Consider the following 22,859-nt stretch of genomic DNA (forward strand, 5'->3'; position numbering starts at 1 on the left):
TTTACTATTGATAATTTCTTTACTGATCTTGTATCATGTTGCAACCATAGTAGGTAATTTTATTACGACCATCCTGTAGACCTATACGTGCACACGATTTGCATAAATCCAACCAATGTGGGTACTTGACATACTTGATGGATCACAAGGGCTTATTGATATTCATCTCCTTACGAGAAGATTTTGTCGTGCTTGTTCCGGAGGATACATCCTCCCGAAACATATTTCTGACTACGTGCAGGGGCTGTATTATGTAGGTTATCATACCCTTTGTTCACGAATACTGAAACTGCCAGTACCACTGGCGTCTCTGGCATGTAAAATTTGGTGGGGGGACATCAAAGAAAGTGATTAAAATGGTACTGTCTAGCCCAACCTGATTATTATCTTCGATTCCATTTGTTACTTTTCTGCTTACCTTCACGTACCCCCTCAGGTATATCAAGAACTCCGTTATAATCGTTTCACAGCCTGAATATTGTATTAGAAATAAATATTATTATTTATATGTTATTCTGTCGTTATTAAGTGAATTAAATTAGAATAAAATATTGAACAAAGGAATGTTATATATTTATTTCCTATCTATTTACAATTTTACTAACATCAAGAACGTTTAAACTCTTCTCTATCTCTTTACTTTCTTATTCGTCTGTTTTATGTGCCACTAGTTTTGTTTTGCTGGCCACAGATAGCTTCCTAACATACACGACTCCTCGAATTGCTACCCGTTCAGCAAGATCGGAGATATTTTTCAAGAAACCACAGCTCGCATACACACCTTTGTTCCCATACTCTTTGGCAGGTAATACTAAATATTCTGCTTTCAATGGCTCCAACCGGTCATGTTATATCATTGTCTTGATGTACTGTACAGCATTCTGCCGTAATTTTTCATATAAACGTATGGACTGTGAGCTGTCTGTCCATACTCTTTGCTCGGTTGTTACATAAATTGTTGCACCAATGATGTCTGTTTATGCTTCAAACCTCCCTGTTCTGCAATCACAGAAGAAAGACCTCTTCTATCTCTTTACCGGTAGGTAACTTTCCATAATAGCTGACACGCGCCCATGTTGAATGGATATGCTAATACCTTGAATCAGGAAAGATTTTGCTCGAGTATCTCCTGATTTAATTGATAGACGGTGGCCGATTTCATTACCTTTAATATAATCATATTACACTATTACCTGGACTCACTACACCCATTATTAGATTCTAATTCTAATGCACTTATCTGCCAAAGTAATTACCAATTACTTTTATTGGATTGGACACTAATATATGTCGTTGTCGATTATCTTTATGTCATCCCTTGTCTTTATGTCTTTTTATTTTCACCTTACCAGTGACCAAGGAAACTATGAATTCGACATCAGTACTTGTCATTTTCGAATACTTTTAAGTCATCCTATTCTACTCCAACCACTAGTACTTCTAGGGATGGATGTCTTACTTCACAGCATGTTTTTCCCAGATTGTAAATCATACATATATATATACAAGGTGTTAATGAACTATACCGACAAACTGTAAGAGCTGATTCCTCACATCAAAATAAGAGAAAAAGTTCATATGGACCTATGGCGAAAAGTGCAAAGTTTCAGAGCTGGGGCTGTCCAAAGTCGCGAAAAAGCCAAATTTCAACAGGCCCTATTTCGAATTCTAGAAGCTGTGGATGGTGGTTCTTATCAGCGTAAAGGAAGCCATGCATACACAATCCAAAAGTGCATATTTGGTCAATTTTCAGTAGGTATACAGGATATTCCCTGCAGAATGAAATTCTGAGATATGCTCTCAATAGAGTTTTCAAATATATCCTGATTTCAAGGAGGGTCCAAATTAGGCAGAACTTAAGCCTTGACAACAATGGACACCCAATGCTTCGGAGGGAAGTCGGAAGTGTCGGGAACCGGCAGCTCCATTGTTTTTTGTATTGGGAGTACGAGAATTCGTTCTGCTGACGTTCCTTAAAACTTCCAACATCGTGCCAAAGGATTCTGTGTTCACTGCTATCAAGGCTTATCGTTTACCTACTTTGGACGAATCATAAAGTTTTTCTCTTTTTGATTTTTTCTCTAAATTTTTGTAAGGAATCACCTCTTACATTTTGTCGGTATATATATATATATATATATATATATATATATATATATATATATATATATATATATATATATATATATATATATATATATATATATATATATATATATACGAGCCATGTCCTCAGTGTTGCCTCTATAAATTGTATGTTTATCTGTTTATATATGTGTGTGTATTTGTATATATTCATATAATTATTTATGTTAATTAATTGCCAATTTAGATTAGTTGTGCTAAGATCGTCACTCTTGTTTTGATTGTGTGTAATTTACAACAGATAGAAGGAATCAGTATAAGAATATACAAATCAGAATACTTGAAGGGGATTGGCTGCTGCCAGGAGCCAATCAGAAGCAAGATGTCTCAGCTGTTGTTTGTATATAAGAGTGTACATTTCTCCTGTATCTCATAGTGTCTGATGAAGCCAAAGTGTTAGTTGGCGAAACTCTAACACGTATGTACTTTATTATGTGAATATATTGTTTTGCTCAACAAATAGTTTGTTTGTGTTTAAGTATATACAAAGTAGAGACCTGCACGGGCCGAATTTTTTGGCCCGAGCCCAATCCAGCCCGAACGTAGGGCCTGAAAAGTTTTGGAGATTTTCGGCCCGAGCCCGGCCCAGCCCGATAAGTTTTTCAAAATTCTTGGCCCAAGCCCGGCCCGGGCCCGATAAATTTTAAAAGTTTTGGCCCGACCCCGGCCCGATAATTTTTTAAAAAAATTAGCTCGAGCCCGAATTTTTCTCAAAATTTAGTACTAAATTTGACCTAACCCTCAGAAACATTTTCTAAACTCTGGTTCACAACCTGACGCTTGCCTCCCGAATGGTAGAATTGCCTCCTAGAACTTTGCCTGTCATCGAGAGAACAAAAACTCCATTCCCTGTAACAAAAATCTAACTTACAGTAGAGCGTCGATTATCCGAACGTCGGTCAACCGAACGACCGCTTGACCGAACTGTGTACTCGCTCGCACCTGTTACTCTCCCACCCTACCGTCCATCATCCCCCTCACTCCCAAACCAAGTTTCCCACAGTAGTCGCCGCACTGAGCCACCGCTGGCGGAACATTGCTTCTAATGGGGCCTTCATGAGGCGTTGCCTTTGTACGTTACTTTGTAATACTTAAAGAGATGCCTGTTTTTAAGAATAAATTTACTGTACAGTACTTCTTTTTGGCAAATAAACATGTACGGTTCGATTATCCGAACAAACCAGTTTTCCGAACACCCATGGCCCCCAATTACTTCGGATAATCGACGCTCTACTGTAATTGATTTTTAGCATAAAGTGAAGATGGCAATATTGTTTAGCGACAGGCAAATCATTCCCACCCCTTCTTTTTATATTCTGAGTTCAGTGAAGGTCAAGGTAGAGCTCAATTTACCGCATAATGCCTGCAATCCTCTATAGTGAAAGTGGAGCCGCTAAGCAACACAAACTGTAAATAGCTATTGCATTCTTGGTAACATTTTTTACGGACACACTTCTTCAACGTTTGGCTTTATTCCAATTACCGTTTAACGAAAGTCAATAATTATTAAAGAATTGCAATTGATCGACCCCAGCCCGGCCCGACCTGAAGAGAAATCAGTGTCGGCCAGCCCAAGCCCGGCCCGGCCCAAAAAAATAACAGCGTCGGCCCGCCCAAGCCCGGCCCGGCCCAAAGAAATAACAGAGTTGGCCCGCCCGAGCCCGGCCCGTGCAGATCTCTAATACAAAGCAAAGCTTCTACTTATGGAAAATATTCTTGATCCTGAGATCAGGAAATTCAGAGTCGGGCATACAATCTTACCTCGATTTCTAAATTTTGACAGTAATCCAATACGTGCATGCTATTCTATAACATTGAAGTAAAAGATTGGTAGAACTGTAAACTACATAACAATAAAACAAACAATGTAACAATAAAAGTAAAATGAAATAAAATTTCACAGGAGGTTGTTTGGCGCACTTGCCAACCAATCCCAAATGCTATACGCCAACTAACCCCAAGCTCATGTTGTCTAACAAAGTCGTAATTACTCAGAATTGTTTGGCATTTACGTTTTATTGTTTGAATATCCATAAAAACAAAGTTCAGATGTAACTAATGCTATATTACTTATCTCTGTACTCCAAGTAGTGACGATTCTGTGATGTAACGGAGAACGGAAAAATATACTTAAGACTAGCAAAAACACTCTTTATCTAATAGACGCCATAATCCGCAAGTTATAAATTCCATATGAAGCTGGCAATTCCATCCACAGGTCGCTCTTTTATGACAGCAGCAACAGCTCATTATGTTAATTAATGAAGGAGTTATATGCAGTTCGTCAACCAGCCCCTGCTGCTAACCAGCTCCGGTCTCCCCTACTGATGTCGAATTCATAGTTTGCTGGGTCACTGGTAAGGTGAGGATAAAAAGACATAAAGATAATCGACAACGACATATAAGCCTATTAGTGCCCAATCCATAGTTTCCAGAATACTGACGTGAGACTCCGGATGCCGTTTAAGACCACGTTCAACGGAAAGGGGTAAAAAATACATTTCAAAATGGCCGAAAATACAGTCGAATCCATGGTTTTAGGAATCGGGGTAAACGTCTCACCCGTTTGAAATAGACTAACTTTTAAAACAGTTATCCACCTGAACGTGAGTTTTTATCATGTTACTTCGATTAAACTTCGTCTTCTATGGAATAGGATGTTTCAAAATTTATGGTAAAAGTAGAGTATCTTGTAGATTTTTATCATTACAGTTTGTCTGAAATACGTATGATAAGAGAGAAAAAGACTCAAATATTTCCCATATACCTATTCTGTCCGTGCGAAGAACGGACATTTCAGTTAGTTTATAATATTCTGTAGCTTGTAAAATAGAAAAACGACAATATTTTCATGTATCGAAATACAAGTATACATTTGATTTCGACTTAAAGCAAATGACAGATTTCATTCGGCCATTTATTTTCTGCATCAAGACTTAGACCTACGTTTTACCGTAGAATCTCAATCACATGTGCTCCTACTACAAAACGAACCCTGGTATCCCGTACAAAAGACTCATTTGCTATCCCATATCCGTTTATCCGCGAGGAAGCTATAAAATATACGTGAAATTCCACTGATCTACCGGGGACCGAATTTACTGATCCCATCAGCTTCTCACGCTTTAAATCTACCCTGCATAACTTGACAATTGACTATTCCTAGTTATTTGTATTTTATAATTGTTTGTTTGAATTACAAGTGTAACACCTACATAATTGTCTGTGCCTTTGCATGCTTGATTTTCAGAAGTGAATCCATTTCAGATGTAATTTAACAATATTAATTCGTTCTCTGAATGCTTACAAAAAAATAAATAAATAAAAATAACATATATAAGGTATTATTAAATTCCTACTTTGTAAAGTGCATTGATAAAATATTTTATTTTATCCTTCATAATAATTTGTTTATGAGTGTCACAAAGAGTGCAACGAAAACGTACTGCTAAGTCGTCTTGGTCTTGTAACGATATCAGTCAGTCCTTTCCCGCGACAAGCAGGTCTTTCATTTCACTATCATCGTCTCAGCACAGACGAGGAAGCTCCAACTCTTCTGATCAAACCGTTTCCTTAACTCTTCCATTGGCTGCAAGAAGATAGGCCGCATACTTAAAACACGTTTCTTCAGTAACGTTAAAAGTGTGATTACAATATACGTAAGTGCAGGCATTTTTAAAGGGCTGCTGAAAGCAAGTAAGAGCCGAGCCAGAGGCATATTTTTCACGCTCGACTCTAGCCATAGGAACTAAATATACGTTTCTGATTGCTTGCAGTTTGGGATTGTCTAAATCTTCTGGTGCATGTATTGCGTATTATAGTATTAGAAGAAAATTATTACTTGTTTGAAATTGAAGAAGAAGAAAATTTAAGAAGCAGTTGAAGTTAAATTTGTATCGTGGGGGTCAATGTGGAACAAAACGAGCCCTGCGGGCTTTCTAACCCGTTCCTACAACAACAACAACTACTACTACTATGGAATTGTGTGGCAAAACTGCAAATGTAACGTAAGTAAATAACTTTTTTGAGTATTATTATCTTATTTTAATGAAAAAATGTTATGAATATTTAAGAATAAAATAAAATTCTTTGCTTGGGGCGAGTTTGAACCCAGGCCAAAAACGAGCTTATTATTACTAGCCCATTGTGTTGTCACGCTCGGCCACGAGGACCGAGAGCAGCAGGCGCTTGATTTCTGCCATGTGTAGGGTATGTTGCGAGAAACAGATAACTTCAACCAATCAGAACCGCGTATTTATCTTCAATGACTAGGGGCGATCGTGATTGATTAAAAATTATGCGAGCCAGAGCAGTGAACAGTGGGTAAAATCAAGCCAAGGATGTTATAAAATAGAGCATCTGCCCATCATGAAGCCATACGTCACAGCTTCGCCACACCTACTCTGCCCACTCCGCGCCAATAAGATCGCAATTTTTCGAGCCAACTATCATGGCGGAAAAGAGAGTAGCCAATCAGACATGCCGGCTCAGGCGATGATTTTTTTTTTTTAAAGCTTCATTGAGTTCATATGATGAAGATACGTATGGGCAGATCCTCTATTTTATAACATCCTTGAATCAAGCATCGTGACTAATATTATGTTGTAAAATTTCTTATGGACAATAATCAGGTTTGCTAACTCCATTCAAAAGAATTAAAACTTTTGTTCGCTCGTTCCTCATTCTTGTACAGTAATAAATGTCCATAATTATTTTATTAATTATAATTTATTATTATAATTACTTATTAGGAACGCATGTGATCTTATAACTACATTAAAAAGCCGCTCATGCTTCCACCAAGTTTATTAACCCTTTAATTTAAAATATTGTATTCTGTATGCTGAAAACTGAGAATTTATAGTTAATTTTTTGTTGGTATAAAGCGAAACACTTCATTTTTTTCCAAATTTCCTTTTGCAAGCATATGCCTTTTAGTTCTTAACAACAGTAATTACCCGTCGTAAATTGCATTATACAGATAAATGAATGTTTGTCAAAGCGTACATATACAACAACAAATTTCAATAAACGAGCTCTTGGTGTTATCAACATCCATGCAAATCAAATCAAATGAAATCGAAGTAGGCCCCTATTTTCTTCTTCTCAGCTCAGCCAATGGAAATGAATAAAAAGATTAACTATATCGGATAAAAATACAAATATATAGTACATATTGTTTACAGATTTTAGAATTTATATGCAAATTATTCACTTTAATCCTCCGCTTTAACAATTTTCTGAGAGACAGATATCAAAATCTGGAGCATAATACCTATTCAGTGACCTCCATGAAAGAAACGCAGCGTTTAATTTGCTTCGATAGTAGCTAATATTTAAGAGCTCTAATTAACCCATTTAAAAAAAGTTTGCTTTACCAAAAACTCCTTTATATATTTATTCTATCTGTCCATGTGTCCTGCTTGGGAGACACAAAATCTCAAGAGCTTCTTGATTGATCAACAGTAATTTTAGCCAGGATAAAGAGGGCCAAAAATTAGGAATCGAGTAGGCTACGTTGATGGTGATTCATCCAGTTGATTACAAAGTATGGTATATGGACAATCGAAAATCGTTTTCCCATGTATTCCTATGGAAATATATAATGATATGCTTGATAGACTACGCGTAGTGCTGTTGAGGTTGGCGGGTTAGTATAATCCTCAGGATGCAAAATACTTATCTGTGGAATACAACACTAAAATGAAACTAAATTACTTATCTAATCGACAAATAAAGCAGTGGCGGACTAGCCTTGGGCCAGAGACGTAGACCTGCCAGTTTTTTGAGTGACAAAAATAACTGAAGCTATTTATATACTTTTGAAAGTTTATAGTAAGCGTTGTCTTTTATTCTTCATTGGACACTTCAATTCATCGGATAACATTAATAGTGGTGAATTGTATTGTATACAAATTTTAATTTGAATGTCAATTACATTTTTTTGGCATATAAAGTGCAATGTCTTGTAACTAACCTGTTTAGCTCTAGTACCTATAAATGCCTAACATTTATTACTTGCTAATTCGTACTTCATATCTAATTGTAACTGGTGAAAAGAATTATTCATCTTTTATTCCTAGATCCAGTTAACGAAGTGCGTAAACGGATTAAAATGATTTGTGTAAACTCATGATATACCTATCATAGTGTGGGTTTTGGCTGGTCCTCCGGTTTTTACCTTCTAGACCCGCCACTGAAATAAATATTTTTTTTCTATTTTCAAATTGTCATCAGTCTTAACTCTTCAAGCGTACTTTAAACCTAGGCTTGGTAAAAATTAGCTTGTTAAGGAGTTTTGTTTTGTTTTGATAAACCAAATTTTTTCACGTAGTGTACACACTGACACTACTGCTTATTCTTAAAATGTACAATCAATTAGGAACACAATAATCTACAAGTATCCTTCAGATTTTAGTATTTTTACAGGAGAGCAGAATAGAGTACGTAACGCAAGACAGGGGAGGACCCAGGACGGACTTCTGAGGGGGCGGTGGGTTATAATACTGTTACTTAGGAGCTCCAAACTCTGCGGTGGGTTTTATTTACATATAAAATAAGAGAATTTCCTCTTCTGGAGGGGTGATCGCCCCCCTGGATCCGCTCTTGACGCAAGGCTCTTAGAGGAAACGTTTATTATTCACAATAACATAATCAATTTAGTTATTGTACGTATTTACTATTGTATTTCCATACTTTCATATGTATGAGTTCATTAGCATAAGGATTGATGTCATATTCATTCAGCCGACAGGGAGATTAATTCCCAGCTGGCAGCTTGTTAATGAACTTCTCACCTCTACGTCGCTTACACCATTTTTTGCGGTCCGTTGGTGAATGACGCTTGGTGGAACAGTAACCCACAGCCGCTTCTCAGTGTTTAGTTGATGTATTGTAGATGTCACTCAAGTCACCGATTTTTAGTTTGAAGTCGTTTGCCGATTTGAGTTTCTTTTGAAGATAATTACATTTTTGATATGGAAAGTTTAAATGAAGTTTAATAAACTCAGACATAACATTTTCTGGAATTTTTACTGTTGTATCATAGTGTATAACAAATTCATGAGAAATTTAAACATTAATAAATAAAGTCCGTAAAGAAATTACCGCGACTCAGGTAGTTACTGAAGGAACATTGTAAATGTGGAGTTTTAATTGATTTTTTTTTAATGAACTACCCTTTGTTACTTGCTAATTATGTGGCATAGAATATCGTACTTTATATATTTTTATCATTCTGATCAATGAAATTAATATTATAGAACTATTTTCCAAGGACAGTGAATGTGTTCCTTTGTAAACATTGTTTGTTGTGCCTAAAGTGAGAAGTGGAGAATAAAATCTGAACACTTTTTTAAGAAATGCAAAGTTTGTTTTGGAAGGTAACTTAGTTCTCGAAAGAAACCAGGTATGTATAATATTCAATTTAGAAATTTAAATATTTTTCGATGCCATTCTTTTGTGTATTTTTTTATTTAAAAGTTCAAAAGTTTGTTGTTTTTTTAATTTTGTGCGTCCTTTGACGAGTCTGCCATAGTTATGGCTGTTCAATGTAATTTGTTGTACTCTCGGCTCAACATGAATTTTAAATATATTTCCAAAATTAAAATATTGTAATATTTTCGATATTTGTGATTCTAATTCTGTGCAATATATTTAAATTAAAGTTAAATGTACTGCATGAAGTTAATAAATTGTGTTTGTAATATTTTTTTTTCGAAAATATATGTAATTCCGTGACAATGAATTTTTGAAAGTGTTTTTATTTGTGCATTTATATTTTTGTGGAAGTAGAAAGAATACAACAAATGTATTTACTTTTTAGGCACACAATTTATCTTTCGTATTTTGTAGTTGAAAATCAAGATTAGTGCATATTGCTGAGCAATTATTTGAAACCCTGGTGTGTACATAGAATAATAATTATTATGTTGTATGTATATATATCAAAATTAAATTTACATTATTTTGTAACTTAGGCTAAAGCATCCGTAGATTGATCGAAACAATATGAGTGGTATGTTTTGGTGTTGCGGAACATTGAAAATACAGTGTTTTCAGTCTAGAAAATTTTTGATGTGCGTTTCGTGATTGCATATAAACTATTTCGTATTTGTATAGTTCATTTTTTTAAAATCAATTTACACAGTCCTACTTCGTCCAACCGGCAAAATTAAATTCCGATGCATGTTATTATTAAAGAAAACAAAGGTTGGGTGCAGTTTTACTATACGGATCCACAAATTGTAAAATGTACAGAAAAATTTGGTTAAGTCTTTAATTTGCCCATTTCATGTCGAAAACAGAACCCAACGAACCCATGTGGGGCTTCTAACCCGTTTCTACTACTACTACTATTACTATTACTACTTACACTATGGATCCATAGAATAAAACTGCACGAAACGTCCTGTATTCTTGTCCTTATGTTGCTACTGTTTCCCTTTATTATTATTATGTTTGTTGGTTTGCCTTTTTTCTGTCTCTTTTTTTTTTAATTTTTAATGAGTGCCTAATATATAAAATTTGCAATGCACGAAATTCGTATGTTTCTGCAGTCAAGGATTAAAGTTTGATACGTGGTCATTCATTTCTAAATGGAATCGCAGTGTGGAAGTGTAGTTCGAATATTACCATGTTATCCTTTTCCTGGAACAGGAGAATGGGTTTCAAAGTAGGCTTGTGTAAAACCCAGTGTTTTTTTAAAACAGCCCAGTGGGTTTAATTAGGCAAAGTAGGATTTTACGAAATTTTGTATTTACATTTTAAGCAGAATTCCTACGTAAAATAACATTTTACGATTCATGTTCTATTTTACACATAAATTTATGAGATTCCCTTGTCGCATAAGGAAGTAGACAAATTTGTAGAGTGACGAAGAAGTGGGTAAATTATACAATATGGAATAAAATAAAATAACTATTACGCCCAGAATTCAGGTCTGCGATGACTGAAGATTCCTTCTCTCAAGACATGCTGTCAGACAAATAGCCCTGCTAATGGGATACTACCGCAAGGTCAGGAGCCAGAGGTAAATACTACTACTAATAAAAACTTTGGATGGCATTTAGTATCTTCCCCAAATCCATCGACGGCTCCGGAGCCGGTGCTGTGACTTGTAGTGAGACGTTGTAAACGACTTCGTTTAAGCATATACCCACCGTCACTGACGCGCCTGCTTCATATGAACGCATCCCTCGATGACGTGTTCCCCCTGCTGCGCTCCTTACTGACTCAGTTAGGTAGCATTTGTGCTTTTTAGTGACTACCTGCTTTGTTCGTGTTCTATGCACTATAGTTTTTGTCATACATTGCCACTGTATTTATACTCATGACAAGAACACAGTTACAAATAACAGCTTATGTTTGGCAGAAGGGATCCAGGAATTGATTCTAAAAAAAAAATATTCAGTTTCGGTTATTTCCGTTCATATTAGGTTAGGTTATGTAGATTACGTTACTGTAGGGGGCCAGCATAATTTTCCAAAAGATGATAGAATTTCGCTTATTTCTACTGCTATTAGGTTAGTTCACGTTAGATTTTGTTACGTTATGTTAGGTCTAAGTATTGGCATCATCAATTTCTCGTCTTTTTTTTTTTTTTTTTTTTTTTTTTTTTTTTTTACGTGCTTCTGGACTCCTTCTCTAAACATAATCCCAAATAACAAACCGTAGTGATTTCGGAGAGAAATTAAATAATACCAAAAACTTTATTAAATGAACGTTTTTGAAGGAGCTGAAGTCTTGGAACTTTTTTTTAAATATCTTATTTCCAGTTGCCTATTTGCTGTTTTGGAATAGGTTTGACGATTAAAGGGCCTTTGTAACATGCTATAATCATACTATACATCACATACTTTATTAGATACCCAATACTGTAATATTTTCCGTTTTCCTTTTTTTAACGCAACTCTTTCTCATTTCTGTGTGTGTGTAGCAAGCTGAAATGCCCGTTCCTCATACGGGGAAAATAACTTAATGGAAGGCATTTGACCCGTCCCCCTTTCCCTTAGGATAGACATTTCAGTGAAAGAATGATAAGAATCCGCAATGTGACCGTTTCTCATCTCCACCCCACGTCCCATACCAACACCACCACCTATGCCGACGGGGATTTAACTTCATCTTTAACGTAATCGGAATTATATTCTTCTCTTGTGACTGCGAAAATTACGAATTGTACACTAATATCTATAATTTTCAATTATTTTTAGTAGTCAACTGTTCCCTCGACTAATGATCTCCTCATGCCGATGGGCTGTGAATGTATATTTAAATAACATCAGGAGGAATATCACTGCTTTATCTCAGCGACCTCAAAAACCATGAATTGCAAACTAATATCATTGTTTTCGATTATTTTTACACGTTACCCTTTATGTCGGTAAGTTGAGACATAGTTCACTCGGGTCTTAAAGCTGTCAAAATCGATTCAGCGATGTGTCAGTCTCGGAGGAGTTGGCTGCCAAACATCGTTTCAGCCATTTTTGTTTATATAGAAAATACCTGCCCCAGTTAAAACAAAACAAAAATTAAAAAAAAAAAAAAAAAAACGGTCTCTTATCTTTAATGTCTTTTTTTTTTTTTTTAACTGGACAGGTTCGCGAGATAGCTACTGTATTTTTGACATAAATTTTTGAATCTCCTCTACCTCGTTAGAATACGCCGTTCGGGAAAACTAGTGTGATAAAAGCCTAAGTTAGTACATGGACAGGTCATGTACCAAAATCATTAAAATTAGTCCTGTAGTTTGGTATGTTCCATTGGTATGTACGCAATCCAAATGTAATGTGTTGAGGAACTAGAGGTAGATTTTTAGTAAGATTTTTTAAAGAGAAGCGTTTTCGATTTGTAACTAACTTACATTCAGAGAAACACATTTTATTTATTATTTCTAATACGCAAGTATAGGTAATGTACAGTTGCATTACTTTTAATTCTAGATAAAGGTAAGCACCAGCAAGTTTGGCCGTGAACAAAGTTCGTTATGCATGATTCCCAAATATATGTGTATATATATATTTTTCTTTATTATCTTCTGAAGATTTCTTCTTGACAAATATATATTTTCAACCAATTGTTAAACTGGACGTGTACTGAGAGACACGATTGAAGAAAGTAATTATAATCACATTAAAGTTACAATTTCAATCCAAGTTGTGAAGTATATTTCTACTTATTATTATTGTATGCTTTACACGTCTCCCCGAAAGAACCTGCACAATTTTTGGGCTGGGAAACATTCCACATCCTTGGTTGAAAATTTAAATTTTGTCAGTAATTTTAAGATTTAAAAAAAAAAAATCGGTTTGTTCATACTAGTTATATCGTATTTCCAGAAAATTGTTCAATTGCAATTCAACAGTAATTTTTTTTTTGTATTTGGTCTAGGAATTAATTCGTGCGGGTGGGCAAGAGATGGCGCAACGAACGGAGCGTCCCATAGTTCCGTGTATCCACACATGTGTTGCAAACCCCTGTCATCGCGTATCGTTCGTAGTATAGGGCAGTGGATTAAAGCGTCAACAACACCAGTTTGTAGTTAAGTGAACATGGCGCAATTTGTGCCTGATAAAGTGTTTTTGCGGGGTGTCCTGTTGCATTACTTTAACATGCAGAAAAGTGCGACTGAAAGCCATCGTATTTTGGTGGAAGTGTATGGTGACCATGCTCTAGCTGAGCGAACGTGTCAGAAGTGGTTTGCACGGTTTAGAAGTGGTGATTTCGGCTTGGCAGACCAAGAGCGAGCTGGACAGCCAAAAAAATTTCAAGACGAAGAATTGACAGCATTGCTCGAGCAGGATTCGTGTCAAACGCAGGAACAACTTGCAACAGCATTAGGCGTTGATCAAACAACAGTCTCCAAACGCTTGAAAGCCATGGGAATGATTCAAAAGACGTCACATTGGGTTCCACATGAATTGAAAGACAGAGACGTTGAAAGACGAAAAAACATTTGCGAATTGCTGCTTCAACGACAGAGCAGAAAGGGGTTTCTGCATCGAATTATTACGAGTGATGAGAAGTGGATCCATTACGAGAACCCTAAACGAAAAAAGGCCTGGGTGAAACCAGGTGAACCAGGTCTATCACAACCAAAACGAGATATTCACTGTGCAAAGGTTATGCTGTGCATATGGTGGGATATAAAAAGGTGTGGTGTACTATGAGCTGCTGCAACCGGGTGAAACTATGAATGGAGAACGTTATCGACGACAATTAATGCGTTTGAAGCAAGCTCTGGCCAGAACACGACCAGAATGGGAGAACAGACATGATAAACTTATTGTTCAACATGATAACGCTCGCCCACATGTCGCAAAACCGGTCAAAACCTATTTAGAAAATGTCGGATGGGAAGTTTTACCCCACCCGCCGTATTCACCAGACGTTGCTCCTTCGGACTACTACTTGTTCGATTGCATGAACAACGATTTGATTGGACAGCGGTTTACTTCTTCAGAAGATATCGAAACATGGGTCTCTGACTGGATCGCTTCCAAGGATGAGGACTTCTTTCGCCACGGAATCCGTAGATTGCCTGACAGATGGGCAAAAGTGGTGGCTAGCGATGGACAATATTTTTCTTAAGGTATTTATGCATTTTGTGTTTGTACTACAGCTTCAATGTGTGCGTACCAACCGCACGAATTAATTCCTAGACCAAATATTATTACTTTTATTCTCGTTCATTTCTTGCTGTAATTATTATTAACACGAATACCATTCATATAGGTTAAAGTAGATGTTGAAATTTAAATTCCCAAAATTCATTACTATATACCGAGCTCATTTTAAACGATAAGTAATGGTGAGAAGAGCATACCTCCGGTGCAGATTGTTGTAGCAGCCAAATCAGAGTGATTGAACTTGCATCTAGATTGTCTTCCTTCTTTCTTTAGTTTCAGAGCCAAAGATGGAACGCCTGGTTTTTAGTAGCTGAGGTGTTTTTTCACTAAAGATCTACTTGAGTTCAGACACATCGGAATAATTAAACTTTACCTCGTGTAGTATATTTTATTTTTGCCGTGAATTTTTTTTCACTTTGTGTGTGTAATTGAACGTTGTACAGTACATTCAAAATGCTAATAACTCAAGGTTTACTGTATTAACGTAGGTGGCCAGTTGTTCAACATCAGATTTATTCTTATAAGCACAGTTTTTAAAAGTGGCTGAATATTCAGTGGACAAATTAATTATTAGGAGGGTGAATGAACGATATAATGGCCAAACATGACAATGTGTAGTGCAATGTACTTATTCGTTTGTATAGTAGAGGAATGACGAAAGAAGCAACTTGATTTTAATCAAACCTGCAGTTATATTCAAATTCAAAATATACCTTGTACATATTTCTTTTGGAGTCCATGTCATGCATGTTTACTTTTGGCTCACCACGCGAAGTATCGTTCACTAATTCCTTCTTATTGTCTTCGAAATGATTTGCGCTGGGTGACATGAAAATATCTTCTTTAGCATAGATAAAATTCAAAGGACCCATTAGAAGTGATTGTTGAAAAATTACAATTCTTTTACGATTCGCGTATAAATACAGCGGATGTATGGCATAAAAACTACAGTGCAAAAAACTAACCAACCTGTGCCAAATGGCCACTAAAAGCATTAATGCTATCTAATCGAGTCGGGGCAGGGCGAAGCTAGTGGGCCCGCGCGAGGTTGCGTCTGAAAGGAGCAGGCGCGTCAGCGATGGTGAGTATATGCGTGAGCAGGGGTAGTGAAAACAAGTAGGTATTGGCAGTGATAAAGAGTTTTTAGTAGCACTTGTAATGGTTTCATACTAATATCGCTCCACTTATAAACATTAGGTACAGATTCTGCACTGTGCAGAAATACACTGCCGGTGGGAAACAGTATCTAATACAGTCACCTTTCATATGCACTCACTTATTTTATCCGTTGTAAAATACTTGCAATAATTTTACACTAGTAACCCTTCGCTTGTGAACCTAAAACACAGCTGTATTTGTATTCTATTAGGTGCAGAAATTTGTTGTTATAAATATGTGTTTTATGTCTACATCTTCCAAAATGTGATGTGCGAAAAGTAAACAGTACTGACTGTGTACTGTGTGAAGGTAAAATTTAATCCAAGAAAGCTTTGTGAGTAATTCGACGGAAGGTAATTCTTGGATCCAAAAAACTTGAGAGATAGAAATGACTTGGAAATACGGTATATTCAAATTCAAAATATCTTACTTCATGGTGTAGTTTGATATTATTTCGGGGTCGTGAATAGAATTTCATGGTGTAGTTTGAAAATGGCATAATTAAATATTCCGATGCCTGTTCCATAATTATATGAGGATGAAATGTAAGGAAAGGTCGATGAGTGCGTGTATGCTCAATTTTTGAACTACCATGCCTCATGTATCTATTTTTATATTTTACTCATGTAACTTTGTGCAAGACAATAAAGCACTGCCTGAATAAATATTAGTAATTAAGGAGGAAAAATTTAACCGGATAATTAATAATGATGAGGATCTTAAGGGTGATTGTTTGTTTTATCAAATGTACGTTGCCTTGAACAGTATTTTTCAGTGAACAGTATTTTGAAACTGAAAATTAATTCCAGGAGACAAAATGACTTTTCAACGTGACAGGGAGGCTCTGAATAAAGTATGAATGGGAAGTGTCCATGTACGATGTTTGCTTTTCCTAAAGAAGTACGGGAATGTGTGGTATTGAACGTATATTCCTTTATCTTCTAGGTTAAAATATTCGAGTACGGTTATAAGCAAATAGAAGCCGATGTCTAGCTTTCATGCTATTGCCTGGCACAGTGGAAATATTAAAAGTATACTCTTAAAGTAGGCTCGTGAGACAGTTTCAGCTTCTATCTGGGAGTGTCCTATAATCTATTTTATGTTAGTTAAAGACAAGTTTCCAAGGGGAAGAAGCCATAATCAACATCTTTGAAATATGTTTCGAAGTTAGAAAAAAATGAAATGAAATCTTTTACTTTAACGGCCAACAGTTACGCCTTTTAGCTTAAGGGAGAATAATGATTTATGAAAGTGAATGATTGTGAAATTAATTTTTTGAGCTCTGCCACCGGGAATCGAACCCGGGTAGGACATACGAAAGTTCGAAAATAATCAAAACTTCATTACCAAACTTTTCATAATTGAAAGATCTATATGCTTTATATATAGAATGAAAAAGTACACGACTTAATTAGGATCGCAGTATATGAACATTTACTTTCTATACTAAATACGAAGCTGGGTAACAAAAGTTCTTAAATAATTTTATAAACACCAAACCATTCAATGATCTTTGTTGATTTGAAAAGAGAACAGTAAAAGCTTGCTTCGCGATGAATATAAGCTTAAGACTTGTAACAAAAGAAAGAAATGAACCAATACTTGATACTATATTTCCTTAAGTATAAGCATCGAGGTAGTCTGAATAATGTTGAGGCATTCCTCGTAATCCTAAGAAATGTTGAAGGAAGAATGTAATAATTCCTATAAATATACCTAGAAACCGAATCTTTAACCATATTGGGCTCATTCAGTTCAAGTTCCTGCCCCACTCTCAACGATTCTTGCAGTTAATTGCAGAGTGGGGAAAGGGGGAGTATTCACAACCTCAAAGCTATATCAGATGTTTTAAGTATGAAGGGTACTAATCAGTTTGCGAAGCCTCCGATTCTAATTGGTTATAATAAAAAGTAGGAGCAGTAAATTTTATAGATTTGATCATCTCTAATCAAGCTTCGTGGTCGACCTAATTCTGCTCGAATGAGAAGACTGAGCGATGTTCCTACTATTCCGAATCATGCCCTGAAAATTAAGTACCAGTATATTGTAGCAATGTCTTTGTATTTGTAGAAAATGATCATTGTTACAAGTGAATGTATAAGTAGAATGGCCAAAGTAAAGTAGATGGTGGATTGTAAATCTGTTGATGGTATAGAACAATTCTTATTAGGTTTTATAGTGAACGTTTGACGTCGGACTGCATTTGCGGAGTAATATTTTGTACAAAGACCTAAAAGTTTGTTTTTTATTTACAGCTTTGAAGGCCATTAGTTTGTTTAACTTAAAGTCTTGTTAGAGACTATTATTTATTAAGACAAGAATAATTAATCCTCTGAGTATCAAGATAATAAATATTGACCTAGTTGTTTCTCGTGTCTTAGGAGATGCAGTTCACATTTGGTTATAATGATTTATAATAAATACTGCATAAGCTATTCGTATATACTAGTAGAATATTACATACTGTGTACTGTAAGTGCTGTTAATACTATTGTGTTGAGTGAAATGAATAATATTTTTTCTACAATTTTTAAAATGACAATTGATTTAGGCAAGAATCCGAGGAATGGTGTGGGCTCCCCTAACGAATTTATAAATACTGAACCTTTAGCTATACTAAACACAATATGAATATAAAAACACGTTAAATAAATTTGTACTAAGTTTCCTAGGTAAGGGTGTGTATGTGTGTGTATATATGATTTAGAATTGATTTTATACACACATTCCTGTCTAGATGCTAGGACTAGTAGTGAATGACTTTGTACAGTACATAATAACTCCTTTTATTTATGTTTCATTTGTTAAAGACCGCTGTAATGAAAGGTCGCTATAATTGGAATAGTACATTAGAGCGATCTCTTTTGTCAATCCGTGAAATGGTTTCCGTCGTATCATTGGGAGGTGGGGCTCCGTTTGAGCATTGAAGTTTTATACTAGCTTTTATCTGATGTTACTATGCTTACACGCTGCTTACAATCGTTTTGGGTGACTCAAGTATCCCATCATTGCACTCTTCTTAATTTCACTGTAACATATCTAAAGAACTCCAACTCAGCAATGACCAGGGCGAGTTTAGGGCGCAGGTTGCAGCCATGAAATTTTGGAGGAGACAAGTTTTGATTGAAAATAGTACAATCGAACTTCAATTATAACATAATTATACTTTAAAACTCTAACTTATATAAAATCTAATCTTCAAAGCAAGTTATCTTAATTTTATTACAACCAATTTCGGTCTCCTCTGCTACACTTTCTTTGGGAGGAGGAGAATTTGGGAAATGGACACGCTGCTGTAGCTCACAGTATTGTCGTATGTAATGTGTGAATTTCACTTTTCATGAACTCATTAATATCTATCAAATTAATTAAAATTTCGAAGGACTAGAAAGATTATTGCAAGTTTGTTCAACTGAGTTTAGTATCGTGATCCGTTGTGTCTGTACAGCAGAAATCGACGGTTGAAGTTTAAACGAGCGTGTATTATACATTATACTAAAAATTTTATTAATATTAGAATCCACAAAAAAATTCGCAAGACTTTTACGCTTTTATACGTGATAGATATTTTTTCCATCACAGAAAAATATATTCTTATCTCAGATTCCATTATAGTTCGAGATAGCTCACTGGCGCTTAATGGTTAATCGGTAGGTCCATGTCTCATGTAACCTCGGTGCTGAAACCGTCTCGAAACTCCAAATCAAATCAAACTCACATAGCAATTTGCAGGTTTCTGTATGAACCCATGATATGCACAGTCGTGTTCAAAAGAAAAAAATGAAATGAAATTATGAGTTTAACGTCCCACGGTTATGCCTATTAGGCTAAAGGAGACGGTGAAGATGAGTAATGAATGAAATGGTGGAATGAAGAAAATGGGAGGAAACGGGAGAACTCCGAGGAAACTCACGCACACGGTGTTTGTCCACTACAGTGTTCAAAAGACTTGCTAACTTCTTTAGAAAGACGTATCCTTCCAACCATACATAAGATAATTCAGTATTGTGGATTGAAATAAAAGATTTTAAACTGAAAAAAAAAAATGCACATAGGGCTATTTGTTTGATTTTATTTCTGCTGATGGATGAGAGTTCAGAGGTTTTTATAGAAAGATTAGTAGTGAGAAGTTTTTGAACAAAACTGAACATTACATTTCTTTGAATAGAGAATTTGCCTCTCTCTCTCTCTTCTATATATATATATATGCACTGTACTGTACTGTTTCAGGAACAGAAGTAAAAACACAGACTCCAAAGCACGGAAAAATTTAAGCAACTTGTTAAATATCTTTACTGGCCTAAATTTGTGTGGCTGGTAAATACTCACATCGTTAAGTTACAAATACAGTTCATAATTTTTACGAAATCAGATTATGATGAACAAACGCCGTGTGCGTGGGTTTTCTCGGGTTCTCTCGTTTCTTCCCACTTTCTTCATTCCATTATTTCATTCATTTTCATTATCTATCACCATCTACCTTAGCCTCGGTACAGGATCGAACTACCTTGTTTCAACAACACGTATCTAATACCTACCAAACTTTCTCATACCTTAGAAAGTATAAAATTAGGTGTATACAAATATAAGTGGAGAAATATTTGTAAACGTCAGTAACGAACTGTTACTTCAGAAATAATAAACATCTAGTTTGTACATGGGTTTAAATAGCCAAACCAGAGTGACATTAAGTGTGTAAAAAACAAACGAAGCCATTTCTGCGAGTTGGTTTATGAATTACAAATTAGTTGTGACACTTGTACTAAAGTGAATACTAATTTATTTTAAATTAAATTCATTGTAATAAAATTGATACAAATAGAATCACATCTGGTCACACGAGAACTTCAATATTTCTACATAAGGTTACCATTTCCTTGATACTATTGCCTATGGCTTTGTTTTTTTTTTCTCATTTATCATTATATTTAGTAAGGTATAGTCTTGTTCAAAAACCTCGGTCACCCACCTTTAAAAGACCTTCTGGTAGCTGTATGTAGGAATTTCTGACACTTGGGCTCTAAATAAACATCTCAATTGATCAAAGAAATCCACACATGTTTGATTGACAAATAAGTGCGAAATAGTCTGAAAGATGTATCTTCGTATTATAAGTCTGCAGCTACGATCAATAGTGTCACTATTCTCTTTTCTTATCTATGATATGATATATGTTATATTTCTTTTTTCCTTTTATTTCTCTAATATGAATGTTTAACATCTTTGGAGGTATATTCTAAACCCAATGTTTGAAAAAGTATGACAGTTTATAATCCTTCTCATTCGTATGAATGTATCATGTGGTTATTGTATTATAGGTTTATATATTTAAAATGAAATTGGTAACAGTATTAAGATACATAACACAGGAGGAAAGGATCTATACGGAATTAACGTTATAACATTACAAATCCAGGTTTTTTATTTTATTACTTTTTTTTATATGTATGTAGTGGATCAGTATTGCGGAAATGCAGTAAGGCATTATTGATTTTTTTTTTTAACGAACTTTGCTCTCTGTTTAACCCTTAGCAGGGTCGAGTCTATATGAAAAATCGTCTTATAGTTTAAGTGAATTTAAGTGGGCTAAATGATTGTAATAATAAAACTAACTGTATTATACCTGTTCTGTTTATCTCTTGTAGATATTTCAAGAACTTTGTTCTCTTCCTCTATCACGATGTTTGTTGAAAAACAAGCGCCAAGAACTCGTATCTCTTTGTCCATATTAAATGCACAGAAAATGATTATATATTACAAGAAAACAGAAAGTAACCACTTTAAAAAAATCCTCACATTACTAATTTGCCCAAATACCGTAGCACATAAAGTTGTAAAATGATTAACGTTCCCTGTCCAGTAAGCACTCACAGTATAGAATTAGAGTCAGTGTAGTGTTTTACATTTTCTCAAGATCAGTTGTTCTAGGAGGTGAGGGTTTCTTGAAAGTGATTATTCATTTCTTTCTTGTGATTGTACTTAATTATTTTCTGAAGGCCTACATCTAATATGGACAATAGGCATGATTTTTTAGCGCTAGTTTTTCAACGTAGAACATGACCGAAGAAAATTCTTTGAAATATCTCACAGAGATAAACACAACAGCCATAATTTTATCATTAAGTTAATAACAATGTGCTAGACATTTTCATTATTACATTTTAAATGAATGTAAATAATATTGCAATTCTAATGTACATTTATTTATTTATGTATTAAGAAGAAAGCTATATTTATTATTATTGAAAAGATGTAATAAGATTGTTTATATCAAACCAATTGTGTAATTAGCACTTGGAAAACCACTTTTCCTGTAAAAAGGAATTTGTATGGTCAGTCAGTATCATGAATGTACCTCTTTTCTTATGCGGAATACTGCTTTTCTGTACATCAAGTTTATATTTTACTATTTAGTTGTATTGTGTGTACTTATTTATGTAATTATTTGAGAAACATAATGTTCCTAATATTTACTTTGTCACTAAAAATGAATCAATAGTTCATTTTAATGGATTTAAAAAAAAAAAAAAACGAAGCCATGCCTATTTTGAATAGTTTACTGTTATTATTTGTATATGTATTGTTCGAATAAATAAATAAACAATAAAGAAAAATTATTTTGTGTGTATTAAATTGTTCTTTTACAAACCCTGACCCACTGATTTTCCAGTATGTGATGTAAAATAATCTGTTAAAGAAAGAGATCGAGACTTAAAAATTACGGTGCATTCTAAATTTAGGGTGATGGTGATCAAATTTCTTAATGTATTACAATAATTTCTTATAAATGTGGTAAAAATATGCTAGGACCTAAGAATTGGTTAATAGTGTGCGCCAAGTTTGTTATAGATTTGGATATTGCTGTAAGGTTTTGATTGTTACTTTCCGTTTCGTGTCTATATTCGAAAGAGGAGATAATGATTTTTT

General features: G+C 35.0%; 1 long non-coding RNA gene across 1 annotated transcript in view; it reads left to right on the forward strand.

The window, feature by feature from the left end:
• Positions 1–8,989: 8,989 nt before the first annotated feature.
• Positions 8,990–22,859, forward strand: part of LOC145689580 (uncharacterized) — a 41,534-nt gene continuing 27,664 nt past the window's right edge. The window contains exon 1 of the long non-coding RNA XR_014132106.1: positions 8,990–9,553. This is a non-coding gene — a long non-coding RNA (uncharacterized LOC145689580). The remainder of the gene's footprint in view (positions 9,554–22,859) is intronic.

The sequence above is a fragment of the Thermobia domestica genome, chromosome 1, assembly GCF_964235325.1.
Source record: "Thermobia domestica chromosome 1, izTheDome1.hap1.1, whole genome shotgun sequence".
NCBI classification, from domain to species: domain Eukaryota; kingdom Metazoa; phylum Arthropoda; class Insecta; order Zygentoma; family Lepismatidae; genus Thermobia; species Thermobia domestica.